Source organism: Vulpes vulpes, chromosome 9, assembly GCF_048418805.1.
Source record: "Vulpes vulpes isolate BD-2025 chromosome 9, VulVul3, whole genome shotgun sequence".
NCBI lineage: Eukaryota > Metazoa > Chordata > Mammalia > Carnivora > Canidae > Vulpes > Vulpes vulpes.
Genome location: NC_132788.1, coordinates 65,742,050 through 65,769,586, shown reverse-complemented (window position 1 = coordinate 65,769,586; position 27,537 = coordinate 65,742,050). Strand labels below are relative to the sequence as shown.

Below are 27,537 nucleotides of genomic sequence, written 5' to 3'. Positions count from 1 at the left end.
GTGCATCTCAAATCCCACTTGGGTGCTTCTGGGGCTCATGTGATGGTACACCCTTGACCCAGGGGGAACCAAGCAACCGGGTTGCGGCTACCTCAATTGACAGACGGCCCAGTCACACACACACCTGTCTCTGTGACCAGACCCCGGGCAGAAGCCAAAGATTAGAATAGTCTTCAGAGGGATGGCCTCTCCCTCCTTTAAGACGATATTTTTAAACATGGCTAATAATATAACGACAACAATAACAACAACAAGTAACATTCATTGAACACTTAGCTACGATGATTCTCATTGGTATTGTTGCTACTGTTACTCCATTAACTCATTTAACCATCAAAGTACTCAATAGGTAGCATTTTTTTTTAGCATTTATAAGTATATGTAGAAATTATTCTTGCCACAAAGTGTGGGATTTAAGAGATCAATCTGCAGGGGCAAAGAGACCTGAATTTGACACCTACTGTCATCTCTTGCTGGTCACATGGGTCTGGGAAGTTACTTCAACTTGCCTCAGTTGTCCTCATCTGTAAAATGGAAATAATTGGCTCCCATTGAGCCATTGGGAGAATTAGATAGGATCATGTAAGTGAAGCATGCAATAGCATAGTTGCTGGCTCAGAATGGGAGCTTAGTGCCTAGAGGTGATAATCAGAAGCCAAATGCTATCAGAAGCCAAATGCTGGCAGAGTGCCATTTCTGTGCCTTCAACAAGAGCTGGACTTCTAGGACCAACTGTTCTCTGCTTGCACCCTGAAAGCATCTACCAGGATCTAAGCTTCCCCACAGTGATGATTCAGGAGAAAAACAATGACAAAATCCCTGGAAATAAACTGATTTCTTGCCCATTAGCCAGAAAATGGTGCTCAGGTGTCTTGCCTGGTGGATTTCAGCTTGGCAGGGGTTTGTTTGTGTGGTGGTGGTGGGATAGCAGAGGCTATAAGGAAGTAGAGAGAAATCTATTTTTCAGCTTTCATTTCTGCCTGGGATCTCGTACCAAATATATTTTCTCACCAGCAAGATCAAAGGGATGGTACACCCGACATCACTCATGGCATCTTGCTGGACAGAGGGGAGGAGAGGGAAATAAATCAAAGTATTTGCTACCACAGCCATTTGCGTCTGAGAGGAGAGGATGACATAAATCTTCACTGTGAGCTAGGGCTTGAAATAGGGTGAGAAGTTATTGCAAAATGAATATTCAATCAGGAATGTTGGTGGCCTGGTTTTCTCAAGAGTGGAGTTAGTCTAGTGGAATGGAGTTATGGATCTGATTACCTTTTAGGACAAACCCAAGAACCCTGCTCTGAGGTTTGGGGCTTCTTCCCTCTTCCCATCCAATTTATTTTCCACTGACATCTCCTAAGGGCTAACCATGTACCAGGCACTGGGCTACCTACCAGAGGATATGGGGTAATGGACTCCATATAGCATCTACCTTCAGGAGTGTGGAGAGCCCCGCACCTAGCCTGGGAGTTCAGGGACAGCCTCTCTGAGGAAGTGATGTTTGAACCAAGATCTGAAGGGTGAGTAGAAATTAGCCAAGCAAAGAGTGGGTGGTGGGGATGTGGGTGGGGAAGCTTAGCATTTTCGAGAAACAAGGAAATGGCTAGTGTGGCTGGAGCTCAGAACACAAAGGGAAGAGTGACGTGATATGGAGCTGGTAGGGGGAAGGAGCCTGGGCTGGCCTACTTTCCTCTTACTTTGTATGGCCCTCGTTTAGTTTTGATATGTCCAGTTCCTAGAGGGGAGAAGGCAGGCCCACCCTTCCTGTTGTGGGGCCACACGTCTGCAGGCCAGCAGAGTGCTCCTCTGTGTCTGGCCGAGGCCTCCTCCTAGTGCACATGGTGCCTAGTGCCGTCTGGCCCCTTGGTTCTCTTCCCACCGTGGTGGGCCTGCACTGCTTTCTCCTGGGAGCTCAATGACCCCCAGCCACTGAGACCAGTGCCATCCTCACTCAGAGGTGTCAGGAGCATTGGTTCAGTTACTAGGCTCTTCTGGCTTGCTCTTGTGAGTGGTACTGCCTGTAATCTTGTGTCCCAGTATAGAAACCAAGTCCCCACTTCCTACCCTGGCTCCAGTATCCTGTTCCTTTTCTCTATATCATACTTGAGAGTGAGAATGGTACCTTTTACAAGGCCTTCCCAGTCATTTCATTCAACTAGGGTTGATTTGTGCCTGCTTAGCATCAAGTACTCCAAGGGATAAAGGGGAACAAAACTAGACAGTCCTATGTTTGAGCAGCTTACAGGCCCCCCAGGCACCATGCTGAGCATCTTACCTGTGATGTCATCTCATCCTCAGAACAACCCCATGTGATAAGAACTGTTGTTAGTGCCCATTTTACCGATGAGGAGACTGAATCAAAGGGAAATAATACAACTGGCCCAGAGTCACACTTATCAGTGGAGGGGCTGGGATTTGAACCTTTCTTAATCCTATGGCCCAAATTCTTAACCAATACCCTTTATCCTCTCTACTTGTCTCTCTCTCTCTCTCTCTTGCAAATTTCTAGAAGTGTCCTTATACTATGATTCTTCAGCAACTGGGGCCGTGTCTTGTAGGTGGAATCCTGCTGTACACCCCCATGTTTTCCTGTGGCTACAGCTCACCTTCCTGTTCTTACTGTCCTATTGTTTCTTACAGGGCTTTTCTGGTCGTGTCATCTGTTGGCCTAGTTTCCTGCTGTCCCTATGTATTTCCCCAGAACTATATGCTCTTTGGAGTTGGAGTTTTACCAACTGTCTGAGGTTAAGCCTATCAAAGGGGCAAGATTTTTCTTTTCTGGAGGTAATATCATTTCTTCTGCTGCTACCCCTTGGATTCCCAGCTGAGTGGTAGAGCACAGACTAGGCATTGCAGTAACTCCCCCCAAATGTCTGAGAAACCTGAAGTTCTCCTAAGAGCTGTGACTTCAAGGAAGTGCTTCTCGAAGGGGGCAGTACCCATCCTCAGGGGATATTTCCTTGTGAGGGCACTTTGGTTTTCATAGGGATTGCAGGGGTGTGGAAGTGGAGATGGGGAAGTAGCATGTCCTACTGGTTTTGCGGGCCACTGTGAGGCAAGCCTGTGGGGCAAGAGTTGTCTTGTGTCCCCTGAGGATTTGAAATGTGTCACCATGGGACAGCTGGGTAACTGTCAGTTAAGCATCGGCCTTTTGCTTAGGTCATGATCTTGGGGTCCTGGGATTGAGCCTTGCGTGGGGCTCCCTTTTCAGTAGGAAGAAGCAGACTCCCCACTTGTGCTCTCTCTCAAATAAATAATGAAATTCTTTAAAAAATGTAAATGTCCCACCATACATTTACACAGGTGAGAACTTATTTTTCATTACCTTACCATAGATCTTCCTTCTTTTTTTCCCATATAAACATAAATATCAGTATGGTTTTAATAGCCACCAAACTTCCCGGGAATGATACTTCTGCATAAATGAAAACAAGCCCTATCACTTTACTAAGAGCTGTCTGCCATTTTGGAAAATGATGTCATTAATGGCAGTACCATACTTGGGATCTGAATCACTAGTGCCACACAATTGCATCAGTCTTTACTTATAGCAGTTTCATTTGTGGAAATTTTATGTATGCCTATTTAGCCCTTATTTGGAAATAGCAGATATAAAGCAAAGTGTCAACAACTTTCTGTTGAGTATTGTCTCACTTTTCGAATTCTGGATGTATTCATTAAAAGTAAGGACAAATATCGTTGTCTTCTTGAATCATCTGAGCACTTTCATATTGAAATGCATATTGTACTGTAAATCATATCTTTTATTTCTTCCTTACATGACATTTAGAGCAATAAATTGTTTTTTAGACACGTTTTGTAGGTAGATTATACTCTCTATGAATTTCAGTTCAGTATAGTAAAGGCAATGTAAAGCCAACAAGAATATTTGTTTTAAGAAAAAGGAGTTGTAATAGAGCAAAAACTCCAGTTTTAAGGAAATGAGAATGACTTTTCTTTTCAGAGCCAAAATTTATACACCAGATAAGTAATAGTCCCATCCAAGGCTTTTTGACCAAGGATTTTTTTTTTATTGCTATTTTTTTCTCCAAAGACTTTTAGTATTTTCTTGGAACTCTCTTCAGAGGCAGGCAGGATTTTATTCATCCCACCCCTCGAGAAATTTTCTATGGTTTTGCTTATTGAAAAAGATTTTGTTTTGTTTTTTTAAAGAGCCAACAGCTTTTGAGCACAAATTCTTGAGACCAAGGTCAGTGATCAGGCTGGATGATGATATTCTTGGTCGTAGATTGTGAGGTTTGGGAGCAGGGATTGTGTTTTATCCGTCTTTGCCCCTCCACAGTATTTAGTATGGGGCACACAGTAGATCCCCAGTATTAGGTTGGACTGGATATTGTCAAATACAGGGTGTAAGGTTGGGGTAAGAGAATTGAATAAATGCTTGTGTATTGTACTGAATTTAAGTGATATAGCAGTGTGTAGTATAACAAAGTAAAACCTCTGGGTGTCAGTGAAAACATTTAAAAGATAGTATGGCAAGAGCACAGCCCGATAAGAGTGAACACTGGCTGTGACCAGTGGATAAGCCCACATTTGGTGCATTCCAGTTGAAAATTAGCCCTCTCCTCCCTCTCCCTTCTCTTGGAAATCCCATTTCCCAGAGGTAACTATTAGGAGGAAATTTCTCCTCATCACACTGTTAACAATTTAGTGAGTCTCTTTCCAGACTTTATTTTTATTATTTTAAAAGTTTATTTATTTATTTATTCATGATAGACATAGAGAGAGAGAGAGAGAGAGAGAGGCAGAGACACAGGCAGAGGGAGAAGTAGGCTCCATGCCAGGAGCCCAATGCAGGACTCGATCCCGGGACTCCAGGATCGCGTCCTGGGCCAAAGGCAGGCGCCAAACCGCTGAGCCACCCAGGGATCCCCTCTTTCCAGACTTTAGACATATCCATAATAGGTGTATGTGTATGTGTATGTGTATGTGTATGTATATGTGTATGTGTATGTGTAGGTGTATGTGTAGGTGTATGTGAGGGGGTTATGTTCATGGAGAATGAGAGATATTTTCCCATATGCCTTTAATTTGAAGAATGGGGTTATACCAATATTATTCTAAAATGTGGTCTTCTCCATTTCCTGTATCACAGCCCGTTTAGAACCATGTTGTGATCAAGCGTTTCAGTAGCTTGGTTCTGAAGAAAATTCAGAGCAATAATGCCAAAGGGGTTTTGAAGATAGGAAGACAAGAGGGCAATTTTAATGGAAAATATGCTTTCATATATTTGAGTTCTTATGGATGCATTTTTCCTTCTCTTTTGAAATGTACTGGAACATTGGAGTTGGTTTGATTTGAGTTCAAATCCCAGTGGAAAGAAGAGCTTATGGTCTAGTGTGGGAGACCAACACCAAACCAGGAAACAAATAAGGGAAAAGCATCTGTGTTGTTTGCAATTGGGGTGATTGTTCTGAAGGATAGAAATAGCCTGATAGTTTAGAGACTGGAAGGAGAAGGCCACTTTAGAATCATCCAGGAAAGGCCTCTCTGTGCTGATAACCCCTGAATCAAGACCAGAGAACATGCAAAGGGCGTGAGGTAGGAATGGGCTTGGCATATTTGAGAAGCCCCATGAGGAACGATCAGTGACCAACCAGGAGAGTCCTAGAAGGTGAGATCGGACAGATAAGCAGGGGCCAGACCTCGAAGGGTCTTGTAGGCCTACAAGAACTCTAAGAGTTTGAATCTTATTCTAAAGGGAATGACTTGTTCTGATTCGGTTTTAGAGAAGGACAAAGGTCAGAGCACAGAGACCAGTTAAAAGCCATTGCAGCTGCCCAGGCGAAAGAGAGTGACAGCTCGGATGGAGGAAGTGCTGTGGAGATGGAGAAAAATAGATGGATTCAAGATCTCTTTCTGAGGTAGAACCTCCAGGATATGCTGACAGAGTCATGTAACGTGCGTGTGTATGTGTGCGTACATGCAAGAAAGGGATCACTAAAGGACCAACGCCTAGGGTTTGGGCCTGAATAACTGTGTGGGTGATGGTGCTATTTATAGAAATAGGGAAGGCAGCAAAGAACAAGTTTGGGAGGCAGAAGGGTCAGGGAAATGAGAATTCCTTTTTGGTCAAATTCATTATGAAATTCCCCTTTGTTGCTAGAGTGTGGTATTAAGTAGGCAGGTTCAGGGATGGGTCTGTCTGGAGATGTACATTTCAGAATTATCCATATCCAGATATATCTAAAGCCAAGGGAGTTGACATCGGAAGATAGCTGTCTGTATTTTCCAATTTGTAAACATCTTTATTGGAAAGTTTCTAAGTGATAAGAAAAAGAACGTAAAGAAAGGAAGTAGGAAGGGGAGAAAGAGAAAGAGTGCACAATTCCAATGGTATCTATAGGCTATTTCTTGCAACAAAGTGAGTGTATGGTCACCGATGCGCGCGCACACACACACATACACACACACACACACACACACATGCACACACACCCCAAAGATGCTGCATATACAAGTCACATGGAAAAGATACTCTCAGTTCCAACCCCAAACAGACCCTGCCTCTTCCTCAGCGGCTGCATAGTCCTAGATATGGAAACCGCATTTCCTTAACCTACCAGTGCCTGAAAGGAGAAGACATTGGTGCTCCACCGTCCAAGGCAAATGGGCCCTGGATCCAACTCCAGAAACTCCTGGCTTCCTGGGCTGGTCAGAGAGCAGGACTGAGGGGCGCTTTCTGGACAAGATCCTGTATCTTGCAACAAAAGAAGATTCAGGCAGCCAAGGAAAATAACCTATGTTTCCCAAAGAAACTTCGACTGGAATGAACCTGCAACTTTGTACAGGGGGAGTCCTGGGAGAGATGACATTGCCTACAGCAGTCCTCTGGGACAATCTTGAGGCAGCCATGGTGCTGATGGAAGCTGCCCTGGAGCTGGTCAAGAAGCCCACCATGGGTGAGCCGTCTGTAGGTCAGACTGCTCTACACGTAGCTATCATGAACCAGAATGTGAACTTGGTGTGAGCCCTGCTTGCCCACAGGGCCAACATCTCTGCAAGAGCTATAGGCACAGCTTTCCACTAAAGCCCCTGCAACATTATCTACTTTGGGGAGCACCCTTTTATCCTTTGCTGCCTGTGAGCAGTGAGGAGATCATGAGGCTACTCATTGAGCATGGAACCACCACCTGGGCCCAAGACCCCCTGGGAAACACTATCTTGCACATCCTCATCCTCCAGCTCAACAAAACCTTTACCTGCCAGATGTACAAACTGCTGCTGTCCTACGATGGGTGCAGTGACCACCTGCAGGCCTGGGACCTCAAGCATGCCGCATCACCAGGGTCTCACCCCCTTCAAGCTGGCTGGAGTGGAGGGCAACACTGCGATGTTCCAGCACCTGATGCAGAAGCGGAAGGAAGCACATCCAGTGGAATTAGCCACTGACCTCCAGTCTCTCACAGAGTTCAACTCCTGGGGTGAGGACGTGTCATTTTTAGAGCTCATGGTCTCCCTCAGGAAGGAGGAGGCTCATCAGATCCTGGAACAGACCTCAGTGAAGCAGGTTGTGAGCTTCAGGTGGAAGAAACGTGGGCAGTGGTACTTCTGCGTTTCAGGTGCCTTGTACCCACTCTATACGATCTGCTACATCTACTGTCCCCTCAGATTCCTGAGATAACACCATTTTCCAACAGAAACCACTACAGGAGACCTATGTGGCTCACCAGGATAAAATCTGGCTGGTGAGGGAGTTGGTGATCCTCATGGAAACTGTGGTCATCCTACTGCTAGAGATCCTGGGCATCTTCAGTGTTGGTGCCTCTTGCTATTTAGGACAGACTGTCCTCTGAGGGCCGTTCCATGTCATTATCATCACCTAGGCCTGCCTGGTGCTGGTGAACATGAGGATGTGGTTCTCCAACATGAATGGAGAGATGGTGCCTGTGTCCGTTGCCCTGGTGCTGGGCTGGTGCAGTGTTATGTACTTCGCTGGAGGATTCCAGATGCTCTCTATCTTTTCATTATCATGATCCAGAAAACAATTTTTGGTTTTATTTTATTTTTTAAAGTAATCTCTACACTCAACATGGGACTTGAACTCATAACCCAGAGGTCAAGAGTTGCATGTTCTATTGGCTGAACCAGCCAGACACTCCCAGAAGATGATTTTTGGAGACCTGAAGCCTTTCTGCCAGCTGATAGCCTCATTATTCTGGTATTTGCCTCAGCATTCTATGTCATATTCCAGACAGAGTACCCAGCCAATCTGGGACAAGTCCATGACTACCCTGTGGCACTGTTCAACACCCTTCAGCTTTTCCTCACCATCATTGAAAGCCTGCCAACTATGAAGTGAACTTGCTCTTCACATTTGGCATCAGCTACTTTGCCTTTGCCATCATCGCCACATTGCTTATGCTCAATCTGTTTATCACCATAAAGGATGACACACAGAGGCAGATGGCCCATAAGTGGGACGAGCTCCAGAAGGCCCAGCTCAGGCCAAAACGGTGATACTGGAGAGGAAGCTTCCTTGCTTCCTATGGTCTTGATCTGGGATCCGTGGATGCTAGTATGGGCTGGAGGACCACGGGTTCTAATAAGACAAGAACACCCATGATCAAAATCCTCTGCAGGTGCTTCTCTTTGTGGAAGCTTTCAAGGGCTCAAATAAGGAGCATGAACAAGAGCAGCTTTCTGAGAAACAGCCCTCTGTTTCTGTTATTGAAAGTGGGACCCTAGCCAGAGCCTCCCTGGCCCTCCCAACCCCTCCCTGTCCTGAACCACACCTCACAGCAATAACAATTACCAGGGCTGGGAGAGCCTTTGTCACAACATTCTGGGACACGTGAATCTCAGACTGGATCTTGGCGAGGGGGTTGGAGAAGAAAATATGCATCATTTATGATGGGAACCCCTGTAAAATAAAACAGGTAGGCCTAGGTGTAGAGCAGTACTAACTTTCATGCCTGTTAATCATGGGAGGGGGTAGACAGGATAATTCCTTTTTTTTTTTTTAAAGATTTTATTTATTTATTTTAGAGAGAGGGAGTGAGGGAGCATGAGCGTGGGAAGTGGCAGAGGCAGAAGGAGAGAAAGAAGCAAACTCGCTGCTGAGCCAGGAGCCCAATATAGGGTTCAATCCCAGGACCCTGGGATCATGATCTGAATCAAAGTCAGATGCTTAACTGACTGAGCCACTCAGGCGCTCACAGAATAATTCTTAAAGGCCATGCCTTACTGTTCACATCAGCATTTCTGGAGATGGGCAATGGGTATCTGTTGTACTACTTATCTTTTGAGTTCCTGAAAGTCCCACATCTTGAGAAAAGAAGGTATCTTCGCAAGCAAGGTTGGACTTGGCCATCAAAGATAGAGGTAGGGATGCTAGACTAATGTCTAGACCATCTTTCTTTCTGCCTCCCGCAGGCACTACATGGTTCAACAGTGCTTAATGTGGGACGAGCCAGGCATGGCACTGAGGTTCTGGCCCTTCCCTTTTTTCTATACCCCTATAGAACTCTCCCTTCCTAGTAGCCAAACTCCACCTACAAAACTGCAAGAGGAAAGATTCTTTATCCTTGTTTGTTTGTTTTTAAGATTTTACTTATTTATTTGAGAAAGAGACAAATCAAGAGAGAGCACAAGCCAAGGGGTGGGGGTTGGGGGGAGGGAGAAGCAGACTCCTGGATGCAGAGCAGGGAACCTGATGCCGGGCTTGATCCCAGGACCCTGGGATCATGACCTGAGCAGAAAGCAGACGCTTAACCTACTAAGCCACCCGGGCACCCCATCCGGGCACCCCACCCACCCCATTCTATTTTTTAAAAAATTTTATTGTGGGTAGATAAACATAATGTAAAATTTACCATTTTGACCATTTCTAGGTGTACAACTCAGTGGCATTAAGTATATTCACAGGCTATTATTTGTCTACAAGAATTTTTCATCTTCACAAACTGAAACTCTTGTACCCATTAAACATTAACTCCTCACTATCTCTTCCCCATAGCCTGATAACTGATATTCTACTTTCTATGAATTTGACCACTCTAGGTACCTCATATAAAAGGAATCCCATAATATTAATCCTACTGTACCTCATTTATTTCACTTAGCATGTTATCAAGATTTACCCATATTGTAGCAGGTATCAGAATTTTATTCCTTTTAAAGTCCAAATAGTGGCGTTTGTTTTGTTTTGTTTCATTTTAGACATAGAGAGAGCATGCATGCACACACCACGACCCTGAGATCATGACCAGAGCTGAAATCAAGAGTCAGATGCTCAAGTATCTGAGCCACCCAGGTGCCCTCAAATAATACTTCATTGTATGGATATATCACATTTTATTTATCCATTCATCCATTGATGACATTTGAGTTATTTTTACGTTTTGGCTATTGAAAGTAATAGTGCCATGAACACTGGTGTACAATTATCTCTCCAAGTACCTGCTTTCAATTTCTTTGTGTATATTCCTACACGTGGAATTGCTGGATCTTTTGGCAATTCTTGTTTAATTTTTTTTTTTTTTTTTGAGGAACTGCCACACTGCTTTCCACAATGGCTGTGCTATCTTACATTTCCTCCAACAAGGCACAAGATTTCCAATTTCTTCACTTACTTACCAACACATGTTATTTTTCTGTGGGTTATTTTTCTTCTTTTTCTCTTTCTCTCTTTCTTTATACAGCCATCCTAATAAGTATGAAGTGGTACCTCATTGTGGTTTTGATTTGTATTTCCCCAAAGACTAATGACGTTGACCATCTTTTCACATACTTATTGGCCATTTGTACATCTGTTTTGGGGAAAATATCTATACAAGTCCTTTGTCAAAACAAACAAGTTTTTGGCTTTTGCCAGCACTTGTGCCAGCCTTGCGATGGTATGAGCTATAAGACATGGGACATGCACACCACCTGCTGGCCATTTCTCAGCATTTCCCAACACACCCTTCAGGGCAGAAAAAAGTTTTTAGTTCCAGGGATCACCAAAGAACATTTCAGCCCCTGGGGAGCTCATGGTCTCCCTATGGGGAAGATCATAGATGTTGTGGATGTGTTGCAATAGTGGGAAGAACCTGGACTCAGAATAGAGAGAGCCGGATTTGAATCTTGTCTTTGTTTAAGCAAATGGCAGGGTTTTTTTTTTTTTTTGCCTCTAGATCCTATGGCAGTGTATCCAGCAAAAGTTTCTGTGATGGTGAAAATGTTCTGTATCTGTGCTGTGCAATGCAGTAGCCACCAGCCACCTATGGCTGTTGAGCACCTGAACTGTGGCTTTTGTGACTTTTAAAACTAATTACTTTAGGGGGCCTGTGGGTGACTCAGTGGGCTAGGATTCTGGCTCTTGATTTTGGCTCAGTTCATGATCTCCTGGTTTTGAGACAGAGCCCTACATCAGGCTCCATGCTGAGTGGGGGAGTCTGGTTGAGAATCTGTCCCTCCCTCTCTCTCTCTATACCCCCTTTCCCGCTCATTCTCTCCTTCTCTTGAGTAAATGAATAAATCTTTGAAAAAGAAACTTTAATTACTCTAAATGTAGGTTTCTTTTTTTTAAATTTTTTTTCTTTATTATTATTTATTTATGATAGTCACAGAGAGAGAGAGAGAGAGAGGCAGAGACACAGGCAGAGGGAGAAGCAGGCTCCATGCACCGGGAGCCCGATGCGGGATTCGATCCCGGGTCTCCAGGATCGCGCCCTGGGCCAAAGGCAGGCGCCAAACCGCTGCGCCACCCAGGGATCCCTAAATGTAGGTTTCAATGATCATCCACGGCTAGTGACCACCATATTGGACAATGCATTTCTAAAGACTCAGTTTCCTCATCTGTACAATGGGGATAACAACACTTCCCTGTGGGGTTTTTTGCTAGCAAAGCGAGATAACCTGGGACAATAGCTAGCGCACAGTGCATGGATTATAACAGGTGGTTAGAATATGTGTTTGGCTAAACACCCAATGGAATTAGTAGAACATTCTATCAGCTCCTTTCTACTCGTTGCTAGATTTTTCATTAATCTCCTGCTGTGACTTCAAAAGGAAAAACAGAGAATATTCATTAGCACCACAGGTCTGTCTCTCTTAAAAAAACATTCTGTTTGAAGTGAATCAGTAAATGTGTGTTTTGTAATCCCACCCCCCCTTTCTCTGAGGCGGGAGACTGTATCAGCTTATGGTAAGAAAGCCATCCCAGTCAATGAATAATCAAAGGCAAAGCCAAGCAGATGATAAATCTTGGCCTCCATCCTGTGAAGCCACCCACTAAGCAACATTGAATAAATCTGTTCAGGCTTAGCATATTTTTCAGGGTAATTGGTTGCAGTTTTCTCAGACTCTTTGATTTTTAACCTTATCTTGGGCCTATTCCAAGCTAATGAAACAGAATGAAGTAAGTTCTGATTCTGGTTTAAGTTTCAGGGAAGGGACCAAAGCGTCAGCCTTGACAAGGCTGGGAGCAAAAAAAGATGTTTGTTCCTGCTTCTCTCCCCTGAATGCGGGTAACATCTGGGCTTCTGTTCTTTTTTCCCAGATGATTCCCTTCTCCTTGGAGAGGCCTACAGGTGACTTAGAGAGAACATCATAAAATACCACGTAATTAAGCTGATTATAGCTCTGTTGATACAGGATGTTAGCAATTTAAATCATGGGGTTGGGAGGCTGTGAGGACAAACAGCAGGTATTCTCTAGAAATGGTTGACCGTGTAGGCATAGGGTCAGGAGATCTAGGTTCAAGCTCCAGCTTCTCCACTTGCCTGCTGTGTGACCTTGATCAAGCACTTAAGACCTCTGAGTCCCTGTTTTCCTGTCAGGAAAATGAGTAGAGTAACTACCCACTTCGGTAGATGGTTGTGAGGAGAAATAAGATAACGCCTATGAAGTACCAGCGTAATACCTGGTGTGTCATAAGGACTGATGACATGCCGGTCCGTGTTCTGTTACCCCTCCTTCAGTGTGATATGTTGTGCTTCTAAGAGAGAAAGCCTATAACATGGCCTTTTATCCCCCTGCTGTCATGGGTTGCATCGTGTCATTCACCCCTCCTCCCAAATGTGTATATTGAAGTCCTACTCTCCAGTACCTCAGCACAAAACTACACCTGGAGATGGGGGGGGTCTTTCAAGAGGTAATTAAGGTAAAATGAGATCGTGAGGGTGGCCCCTAATCCAGTATGACTAGTGTCCTTCTATGGTGAGGAAATCTGGACACTCACATGGGTAGAAGAAGGACCATGTGAAGACGGAGGAGACAGAGATTTGCAAACCAAGGAAACAAGCCTCAGAAGGCACTAACCCTCCTGGCACTTTGATTTCAGACTTCTAGCCCACAGAACTGTGAGAAAATACACTTCTGTTGTTTAAGCCACTCAGTCTGTGACACTTTGTTATGGCAGCCTCAGCAAACCCATACACCCGCTCTGCCTGGGCCTCAGTAACCAATTTTTTAAAGATTTTATTTATTTGAGGCGTGAGGGGCAGGGGAGGAGGGGAAGGGAAGGAATCTTGATCCTGCGACCCTGTGAACGACCTGAGCCAAAATCAAGAGTTGGACACTAACCCACTGAGCCACCCAGGCATCTCCTCAGTTACTGATTTTTTTTTCACCAAATACTTTTATGCGGACTGTGTTCCAGGCTCTGAGGACACAAAGATAAACAACACAAAGTCCCTACATTCATGGAGCGTATACTGAAGTGCAGCACACCAATGAGACAATTCCCATCAGCACTGCAAGGGTGCCAAAGTAGCACGCGACTTGGAGAGCTGAGAATAAAACAGAGTGGGTTGCTGAGAGAGAAAGGACATTGGATAAAGTGGGGAGACAAATAGAGGGGACCCAGGTCAGCAACTACAAGTTTTTGTGTGTGACTGATTTCTGGAAAGCCAGCCCTAGAACTCGGTCCTCCTGACGTCCTGGCCACTGCTGTCCTCATAAACACCACCACGATGCTCACTGAGTGGATCCGTGGTGTGGTGACGCACCACTCAGGCCTTCCTTCGGGGAAGAAGAGTTCTTCCCTCAGGCTGAAGACACCCTTCTGTCATCAGCCCACGTCAGGGATTATGTTAACTGAGGAAAACAGCCTTGTCCTGTCATGCTTCCTTCCTAGGTCATGCTTCCTTCTGGAGTGGCTGCAACTCAGGACAATTGAGAAGGGCCAGTGCATCTTCAGAGCTGCCCATGGGATTGGCTGAGACCTTTGTTGAAACTGCCTTGCAGGTCAGTTCTCGCTCGGTCTACTCCTGCTTCTGTCGTTCCCTTTCCCATGTGTGGGCTCCGAGAGCACTGCCTGCTGGTAATCTCCAGCTCAGAATCTGCCCCTCGAGAGAGCCCCACCTGGGACGATGAGCCTGCTGAACGTCAGGCATGGATGAACTGGCAAATGTAGAAGATCTTCAGGGCTTCCTAACTGGAGGGTGGGTGTGCGTCAGGTAACTGTGAAGCAATGAGATGTGGAATATGATTTTCCGAGGGCACTGTGACTCCACTTGGAATGCTCACCAGACTTGCACAATCCCTTCTGAGCAGTCTCTTGGCCAAGAGCTACCACCCTGCATCTGTAGCTCCAAGTAACTAAACCAGTCGCAGGTGCCTGACTCAAAGGCAGTGCTCTATAGGTGGGCCAGCAGCGGAGAAGATGGTCTTTTGCAAGTGCTCTAACAGATGGCATCTGTCTACCTCTCCAGACTCTTCCTGCAATGTGTTCTTCTCCACCTTCCCTTTCCAGCCATTCTGGCTTCCTGCAGCTTCTCCTTCCCTAAAACATTTCACATGCTATTTCCTTTACCTGAAAGCAAGCTACATTCTTACACCATCACTCCCCACCCCCATGCCTCTACTCCACTTTTCCAGCAAATGACTACTTGTCCTTTTTATCTCCTAAAAGTTACTTCATTCAGAACCAATCCCTTACCTCTCTCTGACTTGCTACTCTTGGTAGCTTCCTTCATGGTGCAAACCAGGTTTACAATGTGGCTATATCACATCTATATTGTTTGATTAATGTCTGTGCACCACAGGAGGCTGTTAGTAACATGTGAGAAGGCTCAAGCTCTGTTTTGCTCACCTCTGTACTCCCAGCTCCTAGCATGCTGCCTGGAGCACAGGAAGCAGCCAGTAGTATTGGTTGAATAACTAACAGGGATTTTCTTACTGAACAGTGGCTGAATGAACTAAATCAGTTCCTGTGTCTTTTTAGAAGTTTACATTAGAAAAATGCACAGAGTCAGAGTTGGTGAGGATTAGGATGGAACAGCAGTTCTCAAAGTACAGTCCAGGAACTCTTGGAGGTCTCTGAAACCCTTCAGAAGGTTCACAAAATCAAAACTATTTTCCTCTTAATTCTAAGGTATTATTCTGCCTTTTATCACTCCCATGAGTATACATTAGAGAATGTATATGAAAAGATCATTTTTAAAGTTTCAGATTCCACATTGTTAACTTATCTCTAAGAAAATACCCCTTGTTGAGGTACCTGAGTGGCTCAGTCGATTAAGCATTTGACTCTTGGTTTTGGCTTAGGTCCTGATCTCATGGGCAGTGAGATTAAGCCCCACATCAGGCTCTGCCCTCAGTGGGAGCCAGCTTGGATATTCTCTCCCTCTGTCCCTTACCTCTCTCTCACAAATAAATAAATAAACTCCTTTTAAAAAAAAAAAAAAAAAAGAAAGTACCTCTTGTCAATTTTGGAGGTGATATCAAAAAAGAATATCCACAACTCCCTGAAAAGTTTATTAAAATACCCCTCTCTTTTCCAATGATACATATCTCTGTGAGGTGGGTTTTCTTCATACACTTGAACCAAAAACAATATATGGCAATATATTAATGTAGAAGCTTGTATGAGAATTCAACTCTCTCCTAGTAAGCCTGACATTGTTAAAGAATTGAAAAAATGTAAAACAGTGCCACATTTCTCTCTAAAGATACTATTTTGGAAAATACAGTTATTTTTCATCAAAATATGTTATTTCTATTAACATAGAAAGCCCATAAATGGGCTTGTTATTTTTTTTATTAGGTAGCAATTTTTTAAATTCTCTAATTTTGATTTCTAGTATGGTAAGTATCAATATGAATAATTTATATGAGTGAATGTTCTTTGGAGTCATTAATAAACTTCAAAAGTGCAAACAGATCTTGAGACCCAAATATTTGAGACTTACTGGGACCAAGCATTTCTCAGAATTCTTTTGGATGCAAGAGAGATACTCAACTTGAATGGCCATAAGTCAAAATTTGTCTCTCTTTATCTCTTGTTCTTTCTCCCCTTTGTGTTGGCTTCATGCTCAGTGGGCTTTCCTCAGGAGAGGGTGACAATGACAATCAGCAGCTCCAGGTTTATGTTCCATTAACTTAGCAAACTTAGCATCTTTTTTGCCAATAGTTCCAGCAAAAGCTGTGGTGTAGACTCTCATTGGGCTGGCTGCTGTCATGTTTCCACATCAAAGCCAATAACCATGATTCTGGTTGATCAGCTAATGGTCTTCAGTTCATCTCTGGGATGGTGAGCTGTGTGTGGTCAGTCTTGAATGAACCATGTGGACTGAGAAGAGTAGCTCATCAGAGGAAACTCAGAAAGCTTTTACTGTAAGAAAAGAAAAGGGAGGAATGACAGATCAGCAAACAATATTTGTCATTTGGAGAAGATATGAGTAAAAGGTGAGGAAATCAGATGAGTAAGTTCTATCTGAGGAGAATTAACAACAAGCCGACTTTAAGATCCTGAATAAATATATATCCTCTCTTTTCTCTTCTCTCAAATCTTTTTTCTCCATAGTTGTTGGAAGGAACATTCTAGAAAAGAAGACAATAGATGGAGGTGAGAGGATCAGAGAAAGCTGGATTCTGTCAGAATAGGGTGGGTAGAGGGAGGTGTTCCTGGCTTCCTGGTCCTGTCCCAGCTGGGTGACCTTGGTGGTGATGGAGTAGCTGTGCTCTGTGCTGATTGAATATACACAACTCCAATATTTGGAGGGCTTTCTAGCCACACTCCAACACAAACTGATTCACCTCTCATGCCCTCACCTTCAAACCTAGCTATCTTGAGTGTTATTGCCTCTAGACTACAGTCCATATAAGGGGACACTAAGGAAGAATAAGGTGACAATGAAAGAGGCCAATACTGGGGTTTAGAGGGAAGACCTGGGGCTGAGAGTCCTTTAGAATCCCTCAAATAAAAGCATGGATAAAGTTGCCTATTACTGCTCCAAAGATGAAAACTGCCTAAGGAGAACTAACCCTCCACAAAGACCACACTTTCCTTCTGTCCTGGCATGGACAGGCCTTCACTATGGACCTCTACATGTGGAAGCAGATTAGACTTGTTCTGTGTGGATTTAAGACTGGGGAGAGGACCAGAGGCAGAGAGATTTTGTCTCAGTGTAAAGGGAAATGTTCAATAGAGTGGTCCAGAGCTGGAATGGGCTGCTCAGATGCGTGCCCTAGGGGGTATGGTCACTTATGTGCTAATTCATACCCTTATTTTCTTCAAGGTCATCAGTCTTACAGGTGCTGAAAACCAGAATATAAGATAAGCACAAGATAAAGTATTATTTACTCTGAAGAGCTCCTCTTTCTTACCCTCTTTTACTCCTCCTTCCTTCTCCCTCTCCCTCCCTCCCTTCCTTTTTTTCCTTTCTTGATGGTCAATACTTTATTTTGGTATAAAGACAGGAATCTGGAAAACACATTATTCTGAAATTTTCTGGATTTTCCCTCATGTTATGGAGCCCCTTCCCCGCCCCCAGCCCCACCAGAATTAATCTGTTCAGATTCAAATGTTTATAAATTACAATAGCAATACAAAAACAGGAATAAAAGAAAAGCAGATGGAGAAGTTAGTCCAGGCCAGCAGTGTCACTTGCTGTGGATGCCTGAGGTGTTGACCAGGAGCTTCTGTTTTTGTTTTTCCCTTTCTTTCCTCCTTTTTCTTCAGGGAATGGGTCTGAAGCAGGTGGTGGGTCCAGGTTCCTGAAGTCTGCTTCAATAGCTTGGCCCCAGAGATCTTGGAATTGGATAGAGACATGGTCTGAATTATCACTCCCGGGGGGGGGTGGGGGGTGACAGGAGCCAGGCTGTTCTCATATTTCTTTGTAGTAGTTTTGGGCCAAACATCTGCTTTTGCATTTCCAACCCTTGGCATCTAGGCAAAGGAAGAGAAGGGAGAGTCTTCTTTCAGATTCCTGATCCCAACCGAGGACAGTCCTGAGGCCACAGGTGACAGTGGGGTCAGCAGAAAGGCTTCTGCTAAAAGGACAAAGAAAGAGGGCCCCAGGGTTCAGAGCAGAGCTGAAGAAGCAGGTATAGGAACTGAAGACAGGAAGCTTGAGTCTTTCAGAGTGTGGACTTTGAACTACTCTCCCTGTCCTTTGTTCTCCTCCATGTTGCTCCTGGGCAGTATGCCTCCCAAACCTTCTCCTGGTATTGTTGCTTCCTCTTCTCAAGGTCACCTGAGAACATCTCTGGTGTTTTTTTAGAATTCTTAAGAGAGAGCCCCATTTCCTGAGGCCCAGTTGGAGAACAGCCCTGTGCTTAGAGACCCTCTGTCTTTACATCCCATACGACCTCACCTGTACATCTTGGAAACAGCAACTCCCATCTCCTCTACACTAAAGGGCCCTGGGCATTGCTAAGATGTATTAGTGCCCAGAAACTTCGATGTTTGTTGTCTCTGGGTTCCTGGTGCCTGAGTCTGCTTGGACTTATATTTCCAATTCCACTACCCCCAACCAATTTTATAAGGTCCTAGCATCTAATTAGGGAAGGCATCTGTAACCCTAAGTTTCTCTGGCCCTCTGGAAAGTTACTGATTACAATAAAAACTTACAAACTGATCTCTTTAATATTACCACCGGCATAGGTAGGATGATCACTTGTAGGATGATGCCAATAAGAACAGAAGCCTTCATTTCTTGAATAATTTTGTGTCTTACAAGAATGAGCTCCTTTACTTTTCTCAACAACATTATGACTTAAGTACTAATATTATGCCCATTTTACAGATTAGGAAACCAAGGCCCTGGGAAATTAATTGAACATACCAAGAGCACATAGTACAGGATTAAAAATGGAATCCAAGCCCTAGTTGGCCTGATACCGATGTCCATCATCTTGACACTATATATACTCCTTCTGGATATTCCTACTTCACTCCCTATTAGTTGTAAAGAGAATTAAAACATTAGACAGGGAGATGGAAGTTGGACTCTATATTAGTTAGGGAAATGCTAGCTACTATAATGACCAAATCCTCAATTTCAGTGGTTTAATACAGTAGAAATGTCTTTGTTACTCATATAACAATCTGATAAAAAGTGTTCCTGGTGACTTTCCTCCATGTGGTGATTCAGGGACCCAGGCTCATCTCATGGCTCTGTCATTTCTTAGAGACCTGGAGACCTCTATATCCAGAAAGAAGAGGAAAGAGAAGAAATGTCACACCCTCTTCTTAACTGCCTTATACAGAAGTGACGCATCACTTCTGCTCATATTCCATTGGCCAGTACTAGTCACATGCCCTTCCACAAATGAAAGGCCTTTGGGTAATGTACTGCTTCCCTGGGTAGCCACTTCTTAGTGGCAACTCTGTACCATGGAAGATGGAACATAAAATATTTGGTCAGAAGTTTGTTATTTCTGGCCCCAGCCTCAATGACCGTAAGTTCCTTCTATCCCACAGATTCTATGGTTTCATAATTTAATGTGTCTGTGATACATGGAAATTTGATGAAGACTTGAAGGTCTTATCAATATGACAGTATTCATATAAGAAATGATCAAGACAGAAAATGTCTGTGGTAAATACCCTGTGGCATGATGTTTTCAACATCTGAAAATGAGTATCTGGATCCTTTACCTTGTTCCAGTCAACATGGTGCATTATAGCATTTCAACAGGAGGGCAAAATGGACTCCAGAGGCCGCGGCCTCCCTTAGGCTCCATGAGTCATTGGAGAGAGGTACTCAGCGACATGATTTTTACATAATGTTTAGAAATAAGCATCTGAGAAGTGTGGAAACATGCCGTCCTGATTTACTCAGCTCTGTCGTTAAGTGCTGGCATTATCACCATCTGCCAAATGTAGAAGTTGTTTAAAAATGAGTCACCTGGCACCAAAAACCATTTCTTACACAGAACATCCCCCTTCCCCCAACCCATCTCTTGGTATCAGTGAAGTCTTTTCTGCTTCTAAGTTCTAGGAAGGCTGAGAAAACAAGTTCCCCCAAGTGGCATTTGGTTATTAATCCTCCAGTGCGAAGATACCAGTTTCCTTGAGCTTTGTTGTATACTAGGTTTTCAAAGGATGCTGAATTACATCACATGGACAGATGTAATATTATTTCTAAGTTATATGAGCACTATCTGAATTAGACTCTTTTGAGTCTCATTCCCATCTCATATTTAGTACTTCTTTAATAGCTGGAAATTTAACCAATGAGAAATGCTATGGTTGAAACATAGTACAGTTTGCCTCATTGATCCAAAAACATGCCAAATCTCTCCTTTGATAAAGGATCCAGAGTGCTTTTGTCCATTTCCAAGTAATCATTTCTTTCCTAGGTGAGTCACATGGAATCTTTGATATCCTGTAACTTCAACACTGAAATATAAAGTTTACTACTATTAATATATCTTATGTTAGATGATAGGGCAATGGAAGAGGGGAAAAATTGGCTTGTATATAGACAAATATATTCATAACAAAATAAGGTAGAATGCTCATAACTATCACAGTCCTGGTTTTTGCAAGTAGTAAGAGCTGATATTTATAATTGCCTTCTTCTACCCATTCCATATTTCCTTTGCCTTTGGCAAGCATGTTGGCTGTGGCCCCATAGAAGACCCCAAACCTTCATGCCTCACCCACTTACTGTGTAACCCCCAAATATGTCAGTCTTTATGCAGAGCCTAGAATATCAGAAGACTGAGCAACAGGATGAGGCAGCCAATGGGATGATACTTGAAGTGTCTACTGCAGAGAGATGTTTGGAGCTGCTCTGCAAAAGCCCCCATAGGTGATTTACAGCAGAGAATCTTAGGATCCAGAGGCAAAGCTGTGTCATCCTCTGAAGATAACTAATCTCCTCTTAAGAGACTGGGTTTGCTACTGTTCTTTGGTGGAGACTGAACATTTCACTGTGATCCACAAGGTTACCTTGTAACCTGAGCTGACCATAGGAACCAGGTGTTGTGCTGGCTTGCTCTTTATCAGCTGTGAAATATCAGAACATGTGTAATCTCTAAGAGCTCAGCCAATTTTATCACAGAGATTTCTGTAAAAATTATCCAGAGACCTGAGTTATGATCCTGACAGGTGCTGCCAGCCAGCTGGTGACCTGAGCACCCACCTTCCTTATCTGTAGAGTATGGCTCTATACTCACTGAGAAGGACCAAGCAAACCTGGTATAGGGCAGGATTCAATCAGCTAGAACTGTACAGCAGTAGATTTGCTCAATAAGGTTTTCTCCAAAAGAATTGCTAAGCCTAGTTATGCCAGCTTCTCTCTTGCACGATTTCTTATTATCCTTAATATTCCAGCATGCGTGTGGTGGGCAAGTGATGAGGAGAGCATATGGATTGTTTCCCAAAGTTATATGTATGTTTTTACAAATAACATAAATATAAAAACTTAAAAAAGAACTTTTTTATTCCAGGTACCTAATAATATCACCCGAAACAGGCATCCATGGAATATAGGGTAGAAAATTCTCTTATTGAGGGCACCTGGGTGGCTCAGTTGGTTAGATGTTTGACTCTTGATTTCGGTCAGGTCATGATCTCAGGGTTGTGAGATCCAGCCTAGTGTTGGGCTCTGTGCTCGCGTTCGGTGTGAAGTCTGCTTGTCTCTCTCCCTCTGGTTCCTGCCTGCCACCCTACTCTTGCATGCTCTCTCTCTTGCGCTCTCGTTTAAATAAAAAAATAAAATCTTAAAAAAAAAAAGAAAATTCTGTTATTGAGTACCCTATTAAAATGAGAAGTGGCTGTTAAAATTAGTAAGTCCAATGTCTGGCTTTACGGTTTTTCCATAGAAAATGGAGGCTTTTAAAAAAATGTCATTATACATTTGTCCAAACCTATAGAACATCCAACACCAGGAGTGAATGTTGATATAAACTACAGCCTTGGGTGATAATAATGTGTCAAGGCAGGTTCATTAATTGTAACTGTAACCAAGGCACCACTCTGGTGGTAGGATGTTGATCATGGGAGAGGCTTTGGGTATGTAAGAGGAGGAGGTGTATGGGAACCCTCTCTATTTTACACTCCATTTTGCTGTGAGGCTAAAGCTGCTTCAAAAAGTAAAATCTATTAGTTAAAAAAATTCCAACTGAGTGTGCTCTTTCCATGACTGCTGTATACCTGTTGAGTATACAATGAGTAACAATGGCATCATGAGAATAACAGAGATAAAGGAGAACACAGGGCTAGGTAGTAAAAACAAGACAGCCAATTACTGGCTCAGACAGTATTAGATTTGGGTGTGAGACACAGAGACCCAAAATAATGGTGGCTTAAATGAGAGCAGTGCATTTCTTTCCCACGTCAAATCTTTTCCGCTCTGATCTTTAGAATAGAGATGATTATAGTACTTCATCCTTTGGTATTATGAAGATGTAATGAGCTAATGTATGAAAACCTCCTGACCAAAGGGGAAATCGTGCTTTGGGCTGAGTAGCACCAAGGCTGATTGTGCTAAAAGAGCTAGAATATTTCCTCCCACAATCTGCTATTGTTTCCCATTAAAGGAAAAAAATATAAAAGCTGTATGAGACAATACCAAAAGAAAAAAAAATTTAAGTCCCTTTAAAAAAAATTCTTGACATGGTAGTTAGCATATAACAAATATATCTATCACTATTATTGCTATCATCCTCTTTTCTTACCTCCCCACACTGCCTTGCCCCTCTCATTCTTCTGATTCTGTTTATATGGGATATGAAGTCCTCTAGCAATGTATTAATTCAGCTTGTGATTTATTATTATTATTATTATTATTATTATTCATAAGTCTCTTGGTAGCCGGTTTTGGAACATAGAAACACTGGGCAACCAGAGACAGATTAGTGATAAAAAGAATAGCAATTTAGAAGTATCCTATGTTGGCAAACACATGGTTAGATGCTTTGTGGGACCTAAAATTCCCCATTATTTAAAGTGTCTAGGGGCACCTCAGTGGCACAGTTAATTAAGCGCCCGACTCTTGGTTTCAGCTTAGGTCATGATCTCAGGGTGATGGGATCCAGCCCTGTGAAAGGCTCCACACTGAGCATGAAGTCAGCCTGAGACCTTCTATCCCTCTCTGTCTACTCTCCCCACCACCTTCAAATAAATAAATAAATCTATTTTAAGTGTCCCTTGTTTATTTTAATTATTGTTTTTTAAATATTTTATTTATTTGAGAGAGAGAGAGAGAGAGCTACCACACAAGCGGGGAGGAAGGGCAGAGGGAGAAGAAGAAGCAGATCCCCACTGAAGAGGGAGCCCGACAGGAGGCTTGATGCCTAGACCCTGGGATCATGAGCTGAAGACAGAGCTTAACCAACTGGGCCACCCAGGCACCCCAATTTTATTTTATTTTTTAATTGAAATATAGTTGACATGTAATATTATATTAATTTCAGGTGTACAACATGGTGATTTGACAATTATATGCTTTACAATATGCTAACCATGTTTTAAGTGATGAGAACATTTAGCTCATGTCAAGCTAAAACATGCCTCCATCTTCCGCTGTGGTGATAATACATTCAGTAGTTGGCTGGAGTTGAAGGGGTTAGGGGGTGAGGGACAGTGTGGAGGGATAATGCTGCCAGGCCCTTCAAGATAGGATTCTGATGGAACAAACTTGATCACACTGGATGTTAGCATGCCACGTTCCTAGAACCATGACACAACCTAAACCACCTCCCGATCTGGGAAGCAGAAAAAATTAAGTGACTGGGCTTAAATCTGAAATCTGAGAAAACCTAGAACTGAGATTTTGGGTTTTGCCAGGCAGGAGAACAAGGGCTAGGCAGAGAGGTTAAGTGGAACTGGAGATAAATAAAGGTGGCTGAGGTTTGCAGACTACTGTGGTTGTGAGAATTTATACTCACCATATTGTGAGAGTTTTTAGGAATAATCACAATGTGAGCTGAAACTTGCTGGACTCAGCTGTGTGCAAGACCCCGTGCTAAGTGCTTTACGTAAGGGATTTCGTCAAATCCTCACTCTGATCCTGGCAGGCAAGTAGCATGACTCACACTTTATAGGGCTGGGAAACTCTAAGGGGTTCACAGAAATGAAGGGACAGGCCCCAGCTCACAAAGCTGGAGAATGAGGGGCTGGTTTCAAATCCAAGATTTCCTGCTGTGAAGGTCCTGTGCTCCTAACTCTTAGCTACACTGTTCCCTAAATCCACCACTTTTAACACATCTTGCCTTCTACTGTGGTCACTTTCAGCATGCCTTACTTTTCCAATTAGATTATAATATTCTTGAGGGCAGAAGCATATTTAATTTATCATTCAAAACTTTGGTATACCTTACTACCACAAATATCAGCGTATATAATCACCCAAATCAAAATACTTAGAACATGCTAGCACCAAAGAATTTTCCCCTGAGCTTCATCTCAGTCAAAATCATGACAAAGCACAGAGTTATTTGGGTTTAATTAATGTGCTTAGATGTTGAATAAATGTTTAAAGAAACACATGAAGGGCCCTTAATCTTGGGAGCACATAAAAATCTTCATAAACATAAGGGCACCTGGGTGGCTCAGTCAGTTAAGCATCTGACTCTTGATTTCAGCTCAGTCATGCATGATCTCAGGGTCTTGAGATCAAGCTTCATATCAAGTTATGTCCTGAGCATGGAGCCTGTTTGAGGTTCTTTCTTTCCCTCTCCCTCTGCTGCCCCTTCCCACTCCAACCCCTGCTTACATGCATGCTCTCTCTAAACAAAAAAAAAAGAAAAGAAAAGAAAGAAAGAAAAAAAAAAATCTTCATTAATATAAAGCTATATTTAAATCAGTGAACAAATATATGTTCACTTGTATAGGATATTTGATATAGGTATTACCTATAATATATGCATTTCATATAAATGTATATGTGTATATAGATATGTGTCTATATGTGTACATGAAAACCTGAAGAGTAGTTTCCCTCTCTAACAGCACTAATCACATGATATTTGGGGAGTCTGTTCAATTGCCTCTCCTACCAACAGGGAAACCCTCAAAAGCGCAAAATATTCGCCTGGCACATATTTAATACTCAGTGAATATTTGTGGAATGAATAAACCATTCGCTGTTTCCATATACTTAGTGCCCATCCTTATATCTTCTCTTATGAAGTGTTACCTTTGCCCTTTTAAAATTGGATTCGTTCTCTTTGTTTTAAATAATGTTTTGGGGGATCCCTGGGTGCCTCAGTGGTTTAGCGCCTGCCTTTGGCCCAGGGCGTGATCCTGGAGTCCCGGGATCGAGTCCCACATCGGGCTCCCGGCATGGAGACTGCTTCTCCCTCTGCCTGTGTCTCTGCTTCTCTCTCTCTCTATGTCTCTCAGGGATAAATAAATAAAATCTTTAAAAAATAAATAAATAATGTTTTGGTTTTTATTTTTATATAAAAATATTTTTTAAAGATTTTATTTTTAACTAATCTCTACACCCAGCATGGGTCTCAAACTCATGACCTTGAGCTCGAGTCACGTGCTCTACCCACTGAGTCAGCCAAGTGCCCCAGATTCATTGTCTCCTGTCACTGAACTGTAGGATTTCTGTGCATACGAGTCAGGTATATGTTTTGCAGAGATGTTCTCCCAGTCTGTAGCTTGCTTGTGCATTCTCTTAGGTATGTTTTTTGACAAGCAGAAATTTTTAATTTTAAGGAGGTCCAACTTACCAAAATCACCTCTTGTGATTTTGCATTCTGTGATCTAATAAACTTTTGCCAATCTTAAGTCTTCAAGATATTCTTCTATATTTACCTCCAAAAGTTTTATGCTTTTATCTTTCACTTACTAAAAGTAATGCTAAAGGTACATGGACAATTTTTAAAAATTTAGTTGTAATTTAAAAAATATATGGGTACTTTCATCTTATGGTAAGTGATACTTATTTTCCACATATGGAAACATTGGACAAGTTTCTTTCTTAAATAAATGTATTAAAGCTAAAAAGGTGAGAATGGAAATCTTAATAAATGGATGGAGGTTGGCTAAAATCATGAAGGTGAGTGATACTCGAATGAAATATGGAAAATGTTGAATTACTGTGTAAGGCAAGAAGCTTCAGGTTTTGGTGAATCTAAGTAGTAATCAGCACTTTTATTAATAGCTGAAAATAACTCCTCTACCAACCTTGGTATAAAGGCCATGTTTCCCTTTATACTTAATTTTTTTAAGTTCAGATCTAATCCAAGCTAATATAGTCTTCACGGATTAACAACTCCCAGCTATCCAGAAACCTGGACAAAAGCAAAAGCAGAGATCATTTGAAAATAGTGATACCATGTCTTTGAATCAACACTTATGCCCCAATGTTCATTTGGGAACATTTATTTATTCTCAATAAAATTATGAGGATATTCCCAGTACAGTACATCTTTCTCCCTTTCTCTCAGTGATTTTGCCCTGATTGTCAGTATAGGTTATTGAGGGAAACTTTTGCAGATAACTCAGGTCTGTGCACCTCCTATCATTCTCAAACAGAACTTATTTTTATTTTTTTTTAATTTTTATTATTTTTAATTTTTTTTAATGATAGTCACAGAGAGAGAGAGAGAGAGAGAGAGAGAGAGGCAGAGACACAGGCAGAGGGAGAAGCAGGCTCCATGCACTGGGAGCCCAACGTGGGATTCGATCCCGGATCTCCAGGATCGCGCCCCTGATGTGGGGCTCAGTCCAGGGGTCTTGAGATCATGACCTGAGCTAAAGGCAAATGCTTAACCGACTGAGCCACCCAGGAGCTCCTCATTTGAATTTATTTAGACCAGTGACCAGTGCTCTCCAAGCTTTTTTTTTTTTTTTTTTTTTTTTTTAAATTTATGATAGTCACAGACAGAGAGAGAGAGGCAGAGACACAGGCAGAGGGAGAAGCAGGCTCCATGCACCGGGAGCCCGATGTGGGATTCGATCCCGGGTCTCCAGGATCGCGCCCTGGGCCAAAGGCAGGCGCCAAACCGTTGCACCACCCAGGGATCCCCTCCAAGCTTTTTTGATCTTGTACCCTATTAGCAAAAAAATTTGAGTACATGCTCCCAATATATGTTCATTCATTTATTTGTGAATTAGACATGGACCATTCTACTCATATTACGTACTTTATAAAACCCCATATATAACTAAGATGGAATTTTATTTATTTTTATTTTTTATTTCTAAAGATTTTATTTATTTATTCATAGAGACGCAGAGAGAGAGAGAGAGGCAGAGGCTCAGGCAGGGGGAGAAGCAGGCTCCATGCAGGGAGCCCGACGTGGGACTTGATTCAGGGTCCCCAGGATCAAACCCTGGGCTGCAGGCGGCGCTAAACCGCGGCGCCACCGGGGCTGCCCTAAGATGGAATTTAT

General features: G+C 42.9%; 1 pseudogene; it reads left to right on the top strand.

Moving 5' to 3' along the window:
• The first annotated feature begins 1,651 nt into the window (after positions 1-1,651).
• LOC112913300 (transient receptor potential cation channel subfamily V member 5-like) lies at positions 1,652-8,878 on the top strand (annotated as a pseudogene).
• The last annotated feature ends 18,659 nt before the right edge of the window (positions 8,879-27,537 follow it).